Below are 16,425 nucleotides of genomic sequence, written 5' to 3'. Positions count from 1 at the left end.
GATGTACTTAAACAATTTTTTTGCTGTTAGTTTTTGAGACTTTTGCTCATTGCTCTTCAAATTCTTTTCTGGATTGTCTAATTATATTTTACATTTGACTTGCCAGAGTTTATGCTCTTTTCTGTTTTTCTTAGTAGGATCTGACTTCCAATTTTTAAAGGATACCTTTGTGCCTCTAACCACTTCTTTTACTCTGCTAGCCATGGTGGCATTTTTTTGGTCTTCTATGCTTTTTTAACATGGGGTACACATTTAATTTAAGCCACTAATATAGTGTTTTTAAAAAGTTTCCATACAGCTTGCAGGCATTTCACTCTTGTGACTGTTCCTTTTAATTTCCATTAAACTAGCCTCATTTTTCTGCAGTTCCCCTTTCTAAAATTAAATGCTGCTTTGGTGGGCTTCTTTGGTGTTTCCCCCCCAACAAGGATTTTAAATTTAATCATATTATGGTAACTATTACAAAGCAGTTCAGCTACCCTCTTGGACCAGATCCTGTGTTCCATTTAGGATTAAATAAAAAATTGCCTCTCCCCTTGTTGGTTCCAGGACCCAGTCAATATGTGGATAGTTGAAATCCCATATTATTATTATTATTGAGTTTTTTATTTTTAAAGCCTCTCTAATCTCCCTAAGCATTTTGCAGTCACTGTCACCATCCTGGCCAGGTGGTCAGTAATATATCCCTACTGCTATATTCTTATTTTGAGAGCATGGAATTACTATCCATAGAGATTCTATGGAACAGTTTGATTCATTTAACATTTTTATTATATTTGACTCTGTTTTCTTTCACATATAATGCCGCTCTCCTATGAGCACAACTTACTTTGTCATTCCTATACATTTTGTACCCCAGTGATTGTCATCATTACACCAAGCTTCTATGATGCCTATTATATCAATATCCTCATTTAATACCAGGCACTCAAGTTCACCCATTTTAGTATTTAGACCTCTAGCATTTGTAAGCAAGTATTTATAAAATGTGTCACTTTTTAATTGACTGCTTTCATGTAGTGTAATTGAATGGGATTCTTCTTCATTTGACTCTTTTTCTTCAGTTCCTACATGTACTTTATCAACTTCTATCCTCTCCGCTTTACTAGGATATAGAGAATCCCTGTTAATAGATCCTTCCCTATGGGAGTGTCTGTCCAAACCCAGTGCTCCTCTGTACCCGTCAGGTTTTTCAAAAAAAACCCAAAACAAAGCAAACAAAAACACATACCTTTCAATTTGCCAACTTTTTCTTTATATTTCACATTATCTAAGGAATCCATAATTACAGTATACATGCATACATCCATCATAAAATTGCATGCAAAAGTAGTATTCATAGAATATCAGGGTTGGAAGGGACCTCAGGAAGTCATCTAGTCCAACCACCTGCTCAAAACAGGACCAATTCCCAACTAAATCATCCCAGCCAGGACTTTGTCAAGCCTGACCTTAAAAACCTCTAAGGAAGGAGATTCCACCCTAGGTAACCCATTCCAGTGCTTCACCACCCTCCTAGTGAAAAAGTTTTTCCTAATATCCAACCTAAACCTCCCCCACTGCAACTTGAGGCCATTACTCCTTGTTCTGTCATCTAGTACCACTGAGAACAGCCTATATCCATCCTTTTTGGAACCCCCTTTCAGGTAGTTGAAAGCACCTATCAAATCCCCCCTCATTCTTCTCTTTTGCAGACTAAACAATCCCAGTTCCCTCAGCCTCTCCTCATAAGTCATGTGCTCCAGCCCCATAATCATTTTTCCTGTATTATCAGAACAGTGATCATATATAACTTCCAAATGTTCTCTGACCTGTGAAAAAACGGTTACCTACCTTCTGTAACTGTTGTTCTTCGAGATGTGTTGTTCACGTCCATTACACATTAGGTGTGCGCGTGCCGCGTGCATGGACGTCTGAAACTTTTTCCCTCAGCGGCTCCCGTCGGGCTGGCAGGGACCCCCTGCCCTCCTGCCAGAGCGGCGCCCCCCTCTAGCGTATATATATCCCTGCGGGCCTGACCCTCCCTCGCTTCCTTCTTGCTGGAGACTCCAACAGAGGGGAAGGAGGGTGGAGAGTGTAATGGACGTGAACAACATATCTCGAAGAACAACAGTTACAGAAGGTAGGTAACCGTTTTTTCTTCTTCGAGTGATCGTTCACGTCCATTACACATTAAGTGACTCACAAGCTTACCATTGGAGGAGGTTAGGAGTCAAGGAACAATTGATTGAAGCACAGCCCTGCCGACCACCGCGTCTTCTCTGGTCTGGTGATGGATTGCGTAATGGGCTGTGAATGTATGTACCGACGACCAGGCGCCTGCTTTACAGATTTCCTGGAGTGGAACCTGCGCCAAGGAAGCCGCCGAGGATGCTTTGGCCCTAGTCGAGTGAGCCCTGATCGCCGGGGCTGATACATTGGCGAGCTCATAGCATGTGCGAATGCAAAGCACAATCCATGCTGACAAGTGTTGAGCCGAGATAGGCTGGCCTTTCATTCTCTCCGCAATGGCAACGAACAGTTGTGTCGACTTGCGGAATGGCCTGGTCTGTTCCAGATAGAAAGCCAAGGCTCTTCGGACATCGAGGGTATGCAGGATACGGTGGCTTGGGTTCATATGGGGCTTAGGGAAGAACACGGGTAAACAAATGTCCTGCCCCATATGAAATTGCGTGACCACCTTAGGAAGGAACTTGGGGTGCGGCCTCAGTTGCACCTTATCCTTATAAAAAACTGTATATGGGGGTTCCGAAGTGAGGGCTCTCAACTCCGATACCCTCCTAGCTGATGTGATGGCCACTAGAAACGCTACCTTCCATGAGAGGTGCATGAGGCAGCAAGAGGCTAGGGGTTCAAAGGGCGGTCCCATGAGTTTAGTTAGGACCAGGTTAAGGTTCCATGCGGGGACCGGCGGGCGTGAATAGGGAAACACCCTCTCCAGCCCCTTGAGGAATCGGACTACTGTGGGGTTAGAGAATACCGAACCCCCCAACTCTCCCAGGTGGAATGCCGATATGGCGGCCAGATGCACTTTAATTGAGGCAGGGGGGAGCCCTTGATGCTTGAGGTGCAGCAAGTAGTCCAGTATTGATGGGATGGAGGCCCGGAGAGGCTGTATGAGATTACGCTCGCACCAGAGGGAGAATCTCTTCCATTTGGCAAGGTAGGTCGCTCTTCTGGAGGGCTTCCTACTACCAAGAAGAAATTGCTGGACCTGGTGGGAGCACCTATGCTCCGTATCGTTTAGCCAGAGAGATACCACACCATGAGATGTAGTGACGGTAGGTTCAGGTGGAGTAGGCGACCCCGGTCCTGCATGACGAGGTCGCGATGGAGGGGTAGGGTAATCGGGATGGTCAATGACAGTTCCAGCAGGGTCATGAACCAATGCTGGCGTGGCCATGCCGGTGCGATGAGGATGACTGTCGCCTTGTCCCTGCGGGTCTTGAGCAGGACCCTGTGGATGAGCGGGAATGGTGGGAAGGCATACCTCAGGCTCCCGCCCCACTGAATCGCGAAGGCATCTGCCAATGATCCCAGGCTTTGGTTCTGGAATGAACAAAACTGAGGGCATTGGCTGTTGTCCTTGGTGGCGAAGAGATCCACCTGGGGAAACCCCCACCTCTGGAAGATTGAATGCAGGATGTCCTTTCTCAGCGTCCATTCGTGCATGTGGTACGACCTGCTGAGGCGGTCTGCTAACCCGTTTTGGACCCCTGGGAGATACGCTGCCAGTAGTTGGACTGAATGGGCTATACAGAGGTCCCATAGGAGGAGAGCCTCGTGACAGAGGGGAGAGGATCGGGACCTGCCCTGCTTGTTTATGTAGAACATGGCGGTAGTGTTGTCCGTCAGAACTGACACGCTGTGGCCTTCTATGGTAGCGTGAAAGGTCTGGCAGGCAAGGCGAACTGCCCTTAACTCCTTCAGATTGATGTGGAGCAACCTTTCTTCCCTGGACCATAAGCCCTGGGTCCGCAGGTCCCCTAGGTGCGCCCCCCAACCCAGGTCCGACCCATCTGTCACTAACGTCAGGGTGGGCTGTGGTGTGGCAAAAGGGACCCCTTTGCAAACTTGCTGCTGATCGAGCCACCAGTGGAGGGAGTTTGATACCCGAGCTGGGACTGTCACTACTAGGTCTCTGTTGGGGCGATATGTTTGGGCTAGCCACAGCTGTAACGGTCTGAGTCTCAGGCGGGTATGTCTGACTACGTGTGTGCAAGCCGCCATGTGCCCCAGGAGTTGCATACAGCATCTGGCCGTGGTCGTGGGAAACTGTTGGATGGAGCTTATGACCTTTTGAATGGCCAGGAACCTGGAAACTGGAAGACTTGCCCGTGCCGCCACCGAGTCCAGGGCTGCTCCTATGAAATCCAGTCTCTGCGTGGGGCTCAGTGAGGACTTGGGTACATTGACCAGTAGGCCGAGCTTGCGGAACACCTGTAATGCCAGTGCCACGTGGGAGTGGACCTTGTCCTCCGACCTGCCCACAAGGAGCCAGTCCAAGTACGGGTATACCCGCATCTTCCTTTTTCGAAGAAAGGCTGCCACCACGGACATGCATTTCATGAACACTCGCGGGGCCGTTGCTAGGCCAAAGGGTAAGAACGCGAACTGGAAATGGTGTTGATTGATGGTGAAGAGCAGGAACCGCTGGTGGGCAGGGCGGATGGCGATGTGAAAGTATGTATCTTTCATATCGAGGGCAGCGTACCAATCCCCCGGATCCAGGGATGGGATAATAGCGCCCAGGGAGACCATACAAAAATGTGCCTTGACCAAAAATTTGTTTAGTTAGCATAGGTCCAAAATAGGACGGCGGCCCCCTTTTGCTTTGGGAATAAGGAAATATCTGGAGTAAAACCCTTTCCCTCTTAGGCCTGGAGGGACCTCTTCCACCGCTCCTACTTCAAGGAGGCCCGCACCTCCTGCATAAGGAGTTGCTCGTGAGAGGGGTCCCTGAAGAGGGACAGGGATTGGGGGTGAGAGGGAGGGGGCGAGGAAAACTGAAGGGTGTATCCCGCCTCCACCGTGCGAAGGACCCAGCGGTCCGATGTTATACGGGACCAAGCACGGGAGAAATGGGACAAGCGGTCCCTGAAACATACGGGAGGATCAGTTATAAGGGACGGTACGCTGTCCTCGATCGCAGCTTCAAAACCCTTGCTTATTTCCCAGCTGCGGCTTGCCTTGACTTTGGCCCTGGTTAGGCGTATTGTTCCGTCTACGCCTGTTGTCCCTGCCCCTTCTGCGGTACGGTTCCTGTCTAGGATGAGGATGGTACTGCCTCTGCAGTGGTTGGGGCTTAAAGGGTTTCCTCTGAGTCACTGGAGTGTGCATTCCCAATGACTTGAGGCTTGCTTGAGAGTCTTTGAGGCTATGTAATCTGGCATCCGTCTGGTCTGAGAACAAGCCTGACCCCTCGAACGGGAGGTCTTGCAAAGTGTTTTGTATCTCTGGGGGAAGGCCGGAAGCCTGTAGCCATGCCGAGCACCTCATCACCACTCCTGACGCGATTGTCCTGGCAGCTGCATCCGTGGAGCCAAGCAAGGCCTGCAGAGAGGTCTTGGCTAATGCCTTCCCTTCGTCCACTAAGGCAGCGAACTCGGGTTGTGAACCCTGGGGCAGGGAGTCCTTAAACTTGGAGACTGATGCCCAAGAATTGAAATTGTGTCTGTTCAGAATCGCTTGTTGGTTAGCGATCCTCAACTGGAGGCCCCCGGACGAGTAGACCTTCCTACCAAATAAGTCCAAGCGCCTTGCCTCCTTGGCCTTGGGGGCCGGGGCTTGCTGGCCATGCCGCTCTTGTTCGTTGACCGCCGAGACGACCAGCAAACAGGGTGTTGGGTGAGAAAAGAGGAAGTCGAACCCTTTGGAAGGGGCCTTTCGCTGTTGGTGCACTGGAGGCCGGTGTTTGCCATACCGTCTTATAGTTAGATTGTACAGTTTTTATGAGCGGGAGCACGATCCTGGAGGGGCCTTCCGGGCTTAGGATATCAACCATGGGGTCCTCCTGCTCTACTGTCTCCTCCGTCTGCAACCCCAGATTGAGGGCTACTCGGCGGAGCAGTTCCTGGTGCGCCCGATGGTCAATCGGAGGAGGGCCGGACACTGTCGTGCCCGCCACACCTTCATCTGGTGAGGAGGAAGAGGTTAGGGCCTTCTGAGCGTCCTCCTCTTCCTGCAACTCCTCACCGACTGGGCGCTCCTCTGGGGTCTGTCTTATCTGAGACAGTGCCGGGCTCAGTGCCGAGTAGGCTCTTTCTCGCTCCGGTGGTCGGAGACCGTGGCCTCCTTGCGAGAGGAGGGGTGCCCCTGCGGGGAGTGGGACCGGTGTCCCAAGGGACCAGATCTCGAGGTCCTGGGCGAGGGGCCTTGCTGGTGGTAGGCCCAAGGGGTCCAGAATGGCCAGTGTCCTGGCTGGCCCCACTGTGGGTGCCAAGTGGCTTCGTGTTCCCTACCGGTCGGTGCCCTGTGGGTAAATCTGCTGGACTGGCCCGAGTCTGCCTCCAATACCATGGACGGTGACCTGGATGGCCATGGTGGTGCCGTGGGACGGTGCCGGTCCGGGGTCGGAGAGTAGTGCCTCCGTGACCGGGACTAGCATCTTGCCGACCTGGACCGGTACCGGTGACCTCGGGACCAGGAACAACTGCGAGTGGTCGGTCTCGGGGATCGCGTGGCTGACACGTCCCGGTGCCTACTCGAGTAGGACTGCTGGGTCGGTGCCGGGCTCTTATTCAGGCCCGACGGCTGTGCGGCCCTCTGGGTAGCCAGGAGTTCACCAAGGTGGAGCTCGACCGGAATCGGCACCGTGAATGGTGCCGAGACGGTGATCGTGATGGGCGTACCATTGCCGGCTTGCCTCTGGATGGCAGTCTCGGCGGATTGTCCTTGGCTTGGAGGGGGCCCTCAGTGGACAATACAATGAGGTCCTTTGCTGCCTCAAACGTGTCCAGGGTGGAGGACTGTTCCAAAAGCTCCTCCAGCCCTTCCTCCTCACTCCATGCACCTATCCTGGGGCTCTACGGGCCTTTCGGCACCGGAGCCACTGGCACCGGGATCTGTCCTGGGGCTGCCATGCCCTTAGGCGCACTTGAGGTCTTCGCGGGCGCTGCCCTCGTATGTGGGGAGCATTCTCGGGCCTTGGGCTGGCCCTTCGATTTTGCCGGCAAAGATGACCGGTGCAGGGGGCGGTCCTGCTGTGTCAGTGCCATAAGCTTAGGGTGCCCCACCGGTGCCAGATCACGAACCGATGCCGGGGCACTCCGCACCGAAGTTGACGGTGCCGCGGCCTGCTGTGCCGAAGAGGGAGGGCTGTAATGCAGCCTCCAGAAGCAGCTGCTTAAGGCGAAAGTCTCTCCCTTTCTTAGTCCTGGGCTTGAAGGCCTTACAGATCTTGCAGTGCTCTTTTTGGTGTGCTTCCCCCAGGCAACGGAGACACGAGTCGTGGGGATTGATTATCGGCATAGGCTTGCGGCACATGGCACAAGCCTTGAAGACTTGGGTGTGCGGCATGCCCCGCCACCCAGGGCCAGTGTCGGGATTGACCAAACACCTAACACAAAGGAGCTTAACTACTACTAAAAGAACTGATAACTGCTAAGATTAACACTAGCTACTAAGAACTGATAACTGCTAAGAGTAACACTAACAACTAACGCTAAGGGACACTCTCAAGCAAGAGACAGAGTTGTTCCAATGCCGTCACAGATGGTAAGAAGGAACTGAGAGAGGGTCGGGCCCACAGGGATATATATACGCTAGAGTGGGGCGCCGCTCTGGCGGGAGGGGGGACTCCCTGCCGGCCCGACGGGAGCCGCTGAGGGAAAACGTTTCCGACGTCCGTGCACGCGGCATGCGCACACCTAATGTGTAATGGACGTGAACAATCACTCGAAGAAGAATTATAATTCCCTGTATTTTGAGCAAATACCTTCACAGTTTGCCAAAACTGTAGTGTACTTTTCAGGTTTTATTCCTTCTGTACTAAATAATGACTCAAAACACACACACGCTTTACAATTAAGAGTGCACTTAAGAAGGGAAATTACAGAAAGGAATTTCCCATGACCACTACTGCTTTTTAACACAGATAGTAAACATTAAAAGTTTCCTTAAATGCTAATATCTACTGCAAACTGCAACAAACAGAAAATGTCATCTCAAGATCAGGCCGGTGACACATCTAATCCAGTATCCTGTGTCTGACGATGGCCAGATTCCAGATAACTGAGAAGATGATGCAAGAAACGTGAAAGCAGACAATCAATTATTGGTGATAGCAATCAATCAGTTAGCAACTGGTTTATGCCCTGAAAGATTTGGGGTGATGCCCCTTAAAAATCATAATTAATGTAACTGCAGATGAGATGCTCTCCTTATGTCTCTTCCTTTTTTTAATATTACTAAAATGTTGGTCTGAATATCTTGAGGCACTGAGTTCCACAGGCTAATTATCCATTGTGTAAAAAAAATTTCCTCTTATCAGTTTTAAATTTGCTTCTTTCCAATTTCATTTGCCATGCTTATGTTTTTATACTAGAGCTTCTGATTTACTTTCTTTACACCATCATGTTCTGTACTTTTATCATGCCCAGTTTTATTCATTTCTAACTCCACTCTGTAACACTAGTTTTATGTCAGATTAATTCCACTGAAATTCAGTGGAGTTACCTCAACCTAATCCAGTGCAATAGAGAGTAGAATCAACTCTCCTGCACTCGACTGTTCAATTCCTTATAACAGACACAATAGCTAATATCAATCCATTAGAAGATCTACAGCAAACTCGGGTTGTTTTTTTTAAAACGTTTGCCACAACAGCAAACGTAATTTTCACACGATACCATAACTGACTACCTCAATATTTCTTCACTTTAGTTGCCATCAGAGTTTAGCAACCAACTATTGCATTGTCTGTCTTTTTGGTTAAGTAATACATGTTTACTTTAAATAGAGAGGATGACCTTCACAGCAATGTGAGATTGAAAAGGCCTATTCACTCATCTCATTAACAATGAAGGATTGGTTCCTACATTTTTGACTGCCTTGGTCAGCTCCATTTCAAATGTTCAAAACACAGATGTTATACAATTTCATTGGGAGACTACTCCCATTGTTAGAACTTCTGATATTTACTCTAAAACTTTATTTTATTTAGTTTCAATCCATACCTCCTACTTATACCAATCTGGACTTGAGATGGGTTCTGAATGAAGTTCAGTTTCTCAGAGAAGCAAAATCCTGACATTGTGAACAGCTCAGTACAGATACAGACCAATACAGAAATCGTTTAAACTCACTCTGAATCAGGGGTATCAAACTCATTTTGTGCAAAGGGACATATTCTGCACTTTTAATTATGTTATATGGTTTGGGCATACATTTAGGACTATACACTTTCATTGATCTACAGCTGTTCTTCCAAAGATGTCAATGGGAGTTGAGCACATGAATCAAAGGTTGAATATGGTATTTATAGCTGACTAAGGCCCGGATCCTGAAATTTATAACACACAAGTAGATGTCTGTGTCCACTTCAATCCTTACAGGCACAACAATCCGCCCACACCTTGTAAATTACAGGACTGGATCCTAAAACTTTGAATTAATGTAATTGTTCAATAAGGTATTATCCCAGTCAATATCACTCAGTGGGAAAACATGCTCTCCTTTAGGACCACTTCTGTTTCTGGCCTTTCCTTCTCCTCCTTCACCATCTTCATTTTCTTTCCCTCTTTTCTGTCTTTGTCTCTCTCCTTTCTTCCCTCTACATTTCCTTTCCTGCAGTAATTTCTAAACCCCCTCCCAAGTGGATTCATTCACAGCCCCTACCCCATTCTATACACAAAATAATCAGCTATAAAATAATTTATGCTGACCTTTCAGGTGTCATCATTAGAATTTAGAGTCAATACCACAATCAGATAAATTGAGAGTTTGGGGGAGGATGGGAGAGTGGTTGTGACAATTTCTCAAAGCCAAAGTTTCAGACTATCTACAAACTGAGTTTATGTTCTGTTCTGATTTGGATCATTACCTTTGCAGCCATGAGGGCTAGAAACTTACATTTTCAAAAAAGTGAAAGCTTAGAATCTGAATATGAACAGAACAAACTTTGAACATGCCACACGGATAACATATCCAGGCCACAGACCTACTGTAACACAATGCTCTACATTTATACGATCATCACTTAGAAAAGTACATTCAATTTCGGTACCCTCATTGCAAAACAAACATAGCAAAGGTTTAAAAGAAAAGCAATATGTTATACATGTTATGTTATTGGTGTTATTTATTTAAACAAATGAAAAGGAGGGTTTTCATAGCCTAAAAGTTTAAAGTGACTGGATCTATTTTGTATGGAACACAGAAAAACAAAACCCAGGAGATTCTGTAATGCAGAGGTGTATAAACTATGAGCTGATATAGAAAAGATCAGTTGGGCACTCCTACCTATCCTTTTCCTCAAGAGAGAAAGACAATACTCAAAATTTAAAAAAAATTAAAACAGTTGAAAATTAAATACTTTTAAAATTAGCAAATGTCAGTGCAAAGTTTGGGAAAAGAGATCTGGTTTTACAGCCGATAAAGTAAAGATTAGGGAGCTGATCCTGCAGAGGTACATCTGCAAAAATCTTCCCTGTAGTTAATGGAAGTTGTGGGAGTAAAGTCTGCAGAAATAACCCTTAAGTGATTTCACTTGGAATAACCCATTATACTACTGCTATTACTAACTACTACACATTTTTCTTTAGTACATACAGTACAGACCCGTTTACGCACAGCTGTCGGGAGTCAAGCCGTCACGACCGCATGTTAACGGACCGCGGGTTAAGAGGGCCATGCTGAAATATCTTAAGATATCTATATATACACACGTATAATTATCTAGGATTACATATGTATTCACAGCGTCCCAAATACTGCAGGCCTATCTATTAACAGCGCTTTGCAAGAATATAAATTCAAATGTGTAATCTAATAAAAAGATTATTATTACTACAGAGGTGAAAGTAACGCAGGACACTTACCTGTAAGGGGTGGGGGCGGCTTTGGCCAGCGGGGCTAGGGTCAGCATCCCCCAGCCAGCCCTTCCAGACTGCCTGGTCCATGCCGCCCGGGGTTCCCGTGGTGATGTAAAGGGCCTGGGGTTCCCGACGCCGTTGCTGCGGTAGCGGCATCCAAAGCCCCGGGGCCTTTTAAATAGCCAGCCCCGGGGTAGCTGCTCCCTTTGCCACCCCCCCGTTGGCGGCCGAGGGGGGGCAAAAGGGACAGGGACCTTGAAGCACTGCAGGGTCCTTTGCCGCGGCAGCGCTTTAACGTTGCTGCCCCTTCCACTCCGTCGGCAGTAAAGACGTACAACACATTTCCGCTCCGCATTTCCTGTCGATTTCTATGTCAGTGAGTTAGTGAGTAAATCTGTAGCACTACCGGAAGTTCCTGTACCACGTGTTAACGAGTCTCACGTGTTAAATAGGTAGCACTGGGAGGCATGACACTACCACGCGTTAAGCTGATTCGTGCGTAAACGGGTCTGTACTGTACTGTCTACAGAGTGCCATGCAGAAACATAAGCTAAAACAACATTAATGTTAATTAAATTTATTTGGGCTTGAGAGCAAGAGCCCTGAGAAAACTGCAGTTAATGCAAAATGCAACACTACGCCTCCTAAGTAACACAAGTTACCAAGAGCAAATCACCTCAATGCTCTGCTCTCTGCTGACTGCCCACAGAGCACCATGTTGAGCTTAAGGGGTCAGTCCTTATTCTGAAAATGCTAAGTAGAATCCAGAAAACCTAAAGACTAGCTCACCCACTGGGATCCTCAGGATAATGGAACTGTTCCCAGAAGAGTGAAGCTCACCTATACACGAGATAGGAATCACTCAGGAACTGGCCCCAGACTATATAACTCTTCCTCAAAGGAGAGGACCTGATCTTGGGAGGAAGGATTGCCTCACAGTTATGGCCCTAGACTAGGACTCAGGAGACCTGGGTTCTATTCCTGTATCTACAACAAATTCCATGTGTGACCTTGGGCAAATCACTTCATAGCTCTGTGCCTCAGTTCTTTCTGCAAAAGGGTGATAATGATACTTCCCCTACCTCACAGAGGCACTATGAGGATAAATTCACTAATGCCTGTGAGGTGCTCAAATATTAAAATGATGAGGACTTTATAAGTCATTAGGTAGACAGAAGTACCACAACTGCTCAAAATACAAAGTGTATTTCTTAGATCTTGCCTTCCCTAAGAACACATAAGCACTTCAGCTTACATGCAACCCTCCTACATACCAAAACCCCCAAACAAACAAGCAACCTACAATGATGATTTGGGAAATCTGTCTGTACAACTTACGAATTCTGCCTGAGCTCTCTGTATGCGTCTTTATCAGACTGCAAACTGGGAGCTGGCTGTCTTCTCCATTGTCTCTATACCGCCATGCTGGACAGAAATTCCAAGGGGTAGTGGTACAGGGCTGTCAATACAGAAGGTCATTAAATTGGGACCATCTTCTGAATGCTCTAGAATGATGAGGAAACTGAGGCAGGGAACGTGTGTAGGGTTTATTTTTGTATAGCTCTGTGTTTTTCTTGTGCTATTAAAGAGCAATGGTGGTCTGTGAGTTATGTGTTACAATCAGCACATGCCCCTTTCAAGACTTAACCTGTTCGATTCAGAACATCCACACAGCTGGAGTTGTGGGAGAGGAGGTCTGAGCTCAGGGAGAACCTCATGGGTCAACACTAGCGACAGGAGCTAGGCAACTGGACTGCAAGGTTTCAGTTTTCAGGAGGATCTGCACCCTAAGAATATGCCTAAAGTCCCCATGACAGGGGGAGTGCCCGGACTTGGCTCAGACTCCAGAGGCTTAAAACACAGTGGGTCCAGTGGTTGAATTCCCTCACAGCAGCCTAGTGAGCGGCCACAAAAGGGTGCTTGACCAGGTCCGTGATGCTTATGTGTACAAATGGAGATGAAACCCTATTTGACAGACTTTTACCTTCTTGTTTCAATGTCCTAACTCTGGAACTGGCAGTCAGATACTGCAGTGATAGAAGTGGCATAATAACAAAAACCAAGTAGTGAAGAACTCCAGCACTGTCCCTTCACCCCAACAATTACCATATTGCCACATTGTGCTAGCTGAGGACCCTGGATAAGCTTTCTGTGCGGCCCAAGAAAGTACATTCTAGTAATCCAATTTATCAAAGATATGCATGATGGTATCAGATCAGGTATGAGAAAAGGGGAGGGGCCATTTTGGTGACATTTTCAATGGCAAAAGCAACCTTGAGAAGGACAGTTAATCTAATTCTTTTGACATTATTATTTATCCTGCGCTGGGACCCACTATGCTAAGAAGCTGTACAAACGCAGGACAAAAAGACAGTCAGCCCTCGCTCAAGTATCACACCCAGACTTCATATTTAGAAATTTCTGATGGCGTACTAAGTATTTTTACTGCTGGGCACAGAATAGCGTGGCAGTATTGCTTTGTCTAGTCACGTGTAATTTGTGTAATTTCCCTTCAAACATTACTTTCTCTCTCAATTCCTCATAGAAATGAATTCTATTCTATGGTAAAGCATGTAATGACGCAGCTTAACTCCTCCATCCCCGCCCTCACAAAGAAAAAGAAAAAAGATATATCATCCCAAAGCTCTTCTGAATCTGGTGCTGGAACAGAAATACACCACAAGGGCCTGATCTAATGAGGTGCTGAAAGGCCTAACCAACTACTCAGCTCCATGGATCTGAGGGGGCTCAGCATCACTGAGGAAGCATTCAGTATCTTAAAGGATCAGACCTTTTAGTAATCTACTTCCTAACTATGCATACTCACTCAGATTTTAAAACCAGGTCACTAAATCAGGCCACTAAACACAGCCCAGTTTTTGCAGAACTGATCAGTAGGAGTTTCTGGGGAAAATCCCAGGTAATTCTAGATCACAGTTGTAAAAGCAAGTGACAGGATTTTCCACCTGTCATTGATCTCAATAACTTTGTTAGCAAGTAGATGATTTAGCTATTGGAAAAAAAAAAAAGTTATACCAGGTGACAATAGCTTATCATAAAATTCTGAAACACCATTCCTTTCATGCTTCCTAATGCATTCCAATAAAGCCAATTTTTTGGGATCAGTTTTAATTTTTTACAATTTAATTATTTGTGGCACTTTTGACATGTGTATCTTATACACCTCTACCTCAATATAACGCGACCCAATATAACACGAATTCGGATAAAACGTGGTAAAGCAGTGCTCGGGGGGGGGGGGCGGGGCTGCGCACGCCAGAGGATCAAAGCAAGTTCGATATAATGCTATTTCACCTATAACGCGGTAAGATTTTTTGTCTCCCGAGGACAGCGTTATATCGGTGTAGAGGTGTACCTGTGTTATTTATTATTTGTATTGCAGTAGTGATCAAAGTACAATAAGTGCTCTGCAAACTTAATGAGAAGGCACAGTCCCTAGAATGACTAGAATGCTTACTCTACTACAGTGGTTTTCAAACTGCGGGTCGTGACCCAGTACTGGGTCGCATACTGTAAGGCACTGGGTCGCGGCAGCTCTGGTCAGCACTGCCGACCGGGCCATTAAAAGTCCCATCGGTGGTGTTGCCTGGCTAAGACAGACTAGTCCCTACCTGTTCCGACACCGCGCTGCACCCCGGAAGCAGCCAGCAGCAGGTCCGGCTCCTAGACGGGGAGCCACAGGGCTCCACACACTGCCCCCGCCCCGAGCACCGTCTCCTGGCCAATGGGAGCTGGGAGCGAGGGGGGGCGGTGCCTGCAGGCGAGAGCCATGTGGAGTCACTTGCATGCCTCCGCCTAGGAGCTGGACCTGCTGCTGGCTACTTCCGGGGTGCAGCGCGGTCTGCGATGCCAAGACAGGCAGGAAGCCTGCCTTAGCACCCCTGCTGTGTCACTGACCAGGAGCCGCCCAAGATAAGCCCACGCCCCAAGCCTGTGCCCCAATCCTCAGCCCCCCCCCCAACCCGGAGCCCCTTCCTGCACCACAAACCTCTCATCCCCGGCCCCACCCCTGAGTCTGCACCCCCAGCCCAGAGCCCTGACCCCCTCTAGCACCCCCAGCTCTGAGCCCCCCCTGAAACCCGGAACCCCCTCCTGTATCCCAAACCTCTCATCCCTGGCCCCAGCCCAGAGCCCTGACCCCCTCCTGCACCCCAACCCCCTGCCCCAGCCCAGAGCCCCCTCCCACATCCTGAACTCCTCATTCCTGGCTCCAACCCCGCAGCCCTTACCCCCATATCCCAACCCTCTCCCCCAGCACTGAGCTCCTCCCACACCCCAAACCCTTCATCCCCAGCTCCGTTGGGTCGTGGGCATCAACAATTTTCTTCAACTGAAAAAAGTTTGAAAACCACTGCTCTACTACATGTAGTGTTGTAGCCGTGTCGGTCCCAGGATATTAGAGACACAACGTGGGCGAGGTAATATCTTTTACTGGACTAACTTCTGTTGATGAGAGAGACAAGTTTTCAAGATACACCTGAAGAAGAGCTCTTTGTAGCTCAAAAGCTTGTGTTTCTCACCAACAGAAGTTGGCCCAATAAAGGCTATTTCCTCACCCACCTTGTCTACTCTACTATAGATAGTTTCAAAGAATATCTTTCTAAAAATCTGCTCTCTATGATCTCGAAGCATTGATGGTATGAACATGGACCACTGAGAGTATTACTTTTATATACTACCTATCACCATATCATTTAGTTGAATAATCTGCAAAACATTTTTAAATAAGCACTGATTCTTAAGTACAAAGCTCTTTGCCACACACAAATTTAAAATGCATTCATTCTTTTGAAAGTAACATGAAAAGTTTTTCTTTCTGGAATTTTTAGTTGGTTAAAGATTCAACTAAGCAAAAATCTTGGTAAAGTCCCTTCTATGGAAGTTAGTGATACATAACTTCTAGGGGCTTTTTGTTTCTAGTTGATCTCTTTTTTGAATAGATCAATTTAAAAAGAAGCAGAAAGACACCTCAAATAGAGAGGTGCTTTCACTTCCCTTAACAACTCAGGTAGCGAATCAACATCAGAGTACAGAAAAAATACTTCAAGTACAAGGGGGAAAAAAAATATCACCACTCCATAAAAGGACAGTCTCACGTAATCACTCTTAAAAACAATGAGCAAAGGGGAAACATTCATAGTTAAACTACACTGCCATATACAATTACTGCACAGAGGATCTAAAAAGCCACTGATATGTAAGTACTAACAAATAATTTGCTGTTTTAACTGAAATACAACAAACAATTCCAGAAAGTTAATGTATTCTTGTATTGTACTGAATTTTCTCAGGGCAGGATAGATATATTCTTTTTGGGTGAGAGAGAGAAATGTCAACAGGAGAAATTCTATGCCACTAAGACAGTTTACTC

The 16,425-nt window shown here is 47.2% G+C and overlaps 2 protein-coding genes across 4 annotated transcripts in view; one reads left to right on the top strand and one right to left on the bottom strand.

Moving 5' to 3' along the window:
- The window catches only part of UBAC2 (UBA domain containing 2), a 154,427-nt gene that overhangs the window by 60,773 nt on the left and 77,229 nt on the right, over positions 1-16,425 (bottom strand). The window lies entirely within an intron of this gene.
- Positions 1-16,425, top strand: part of GPR183 (G protein-coupled receptor 183) — a 115,361-nt gene that overhangs the window by 82,265 nt on the left and 16,671 nt on the right. The window contains exon 1 of one of the 3 annotated variants that reach the window (XM_054012641.1): positions 16,182-16,251. The exons of the other annotated variants lie outside the window; for them this stretch is intronic. The gene's annotated coding sequence lies outside the window, so the exon portion shown is untranslated. Of the gene's footprint in view, positions 1-16,181; positions 16,252-16,425 lie in introns of those variants that run through there. 3 annotated transcript variants of the gene reach the window in all.

This window comes from Malaclemys terrapin, chromosome 1, assembly GCF_027887155.1.
Source record: "Malaclemys terrapin pileata isolate rMalTer1 chromosome 1, rMalTer1.hap1, whole genome shotgun sequence".
In the NCBI taxonomy this organism is placed as follows: domain Eukaryota; kingdom Metazoa; phylum Chordata; order Testudines; family Emydidae; genus Malaclemys; species Malaclemys terrapin.
The sequence above is the reverse complement of the archived record's forward strand: the minus strand, read 5'-3'. Positions and strand labels throughout refer to the sequence as shown.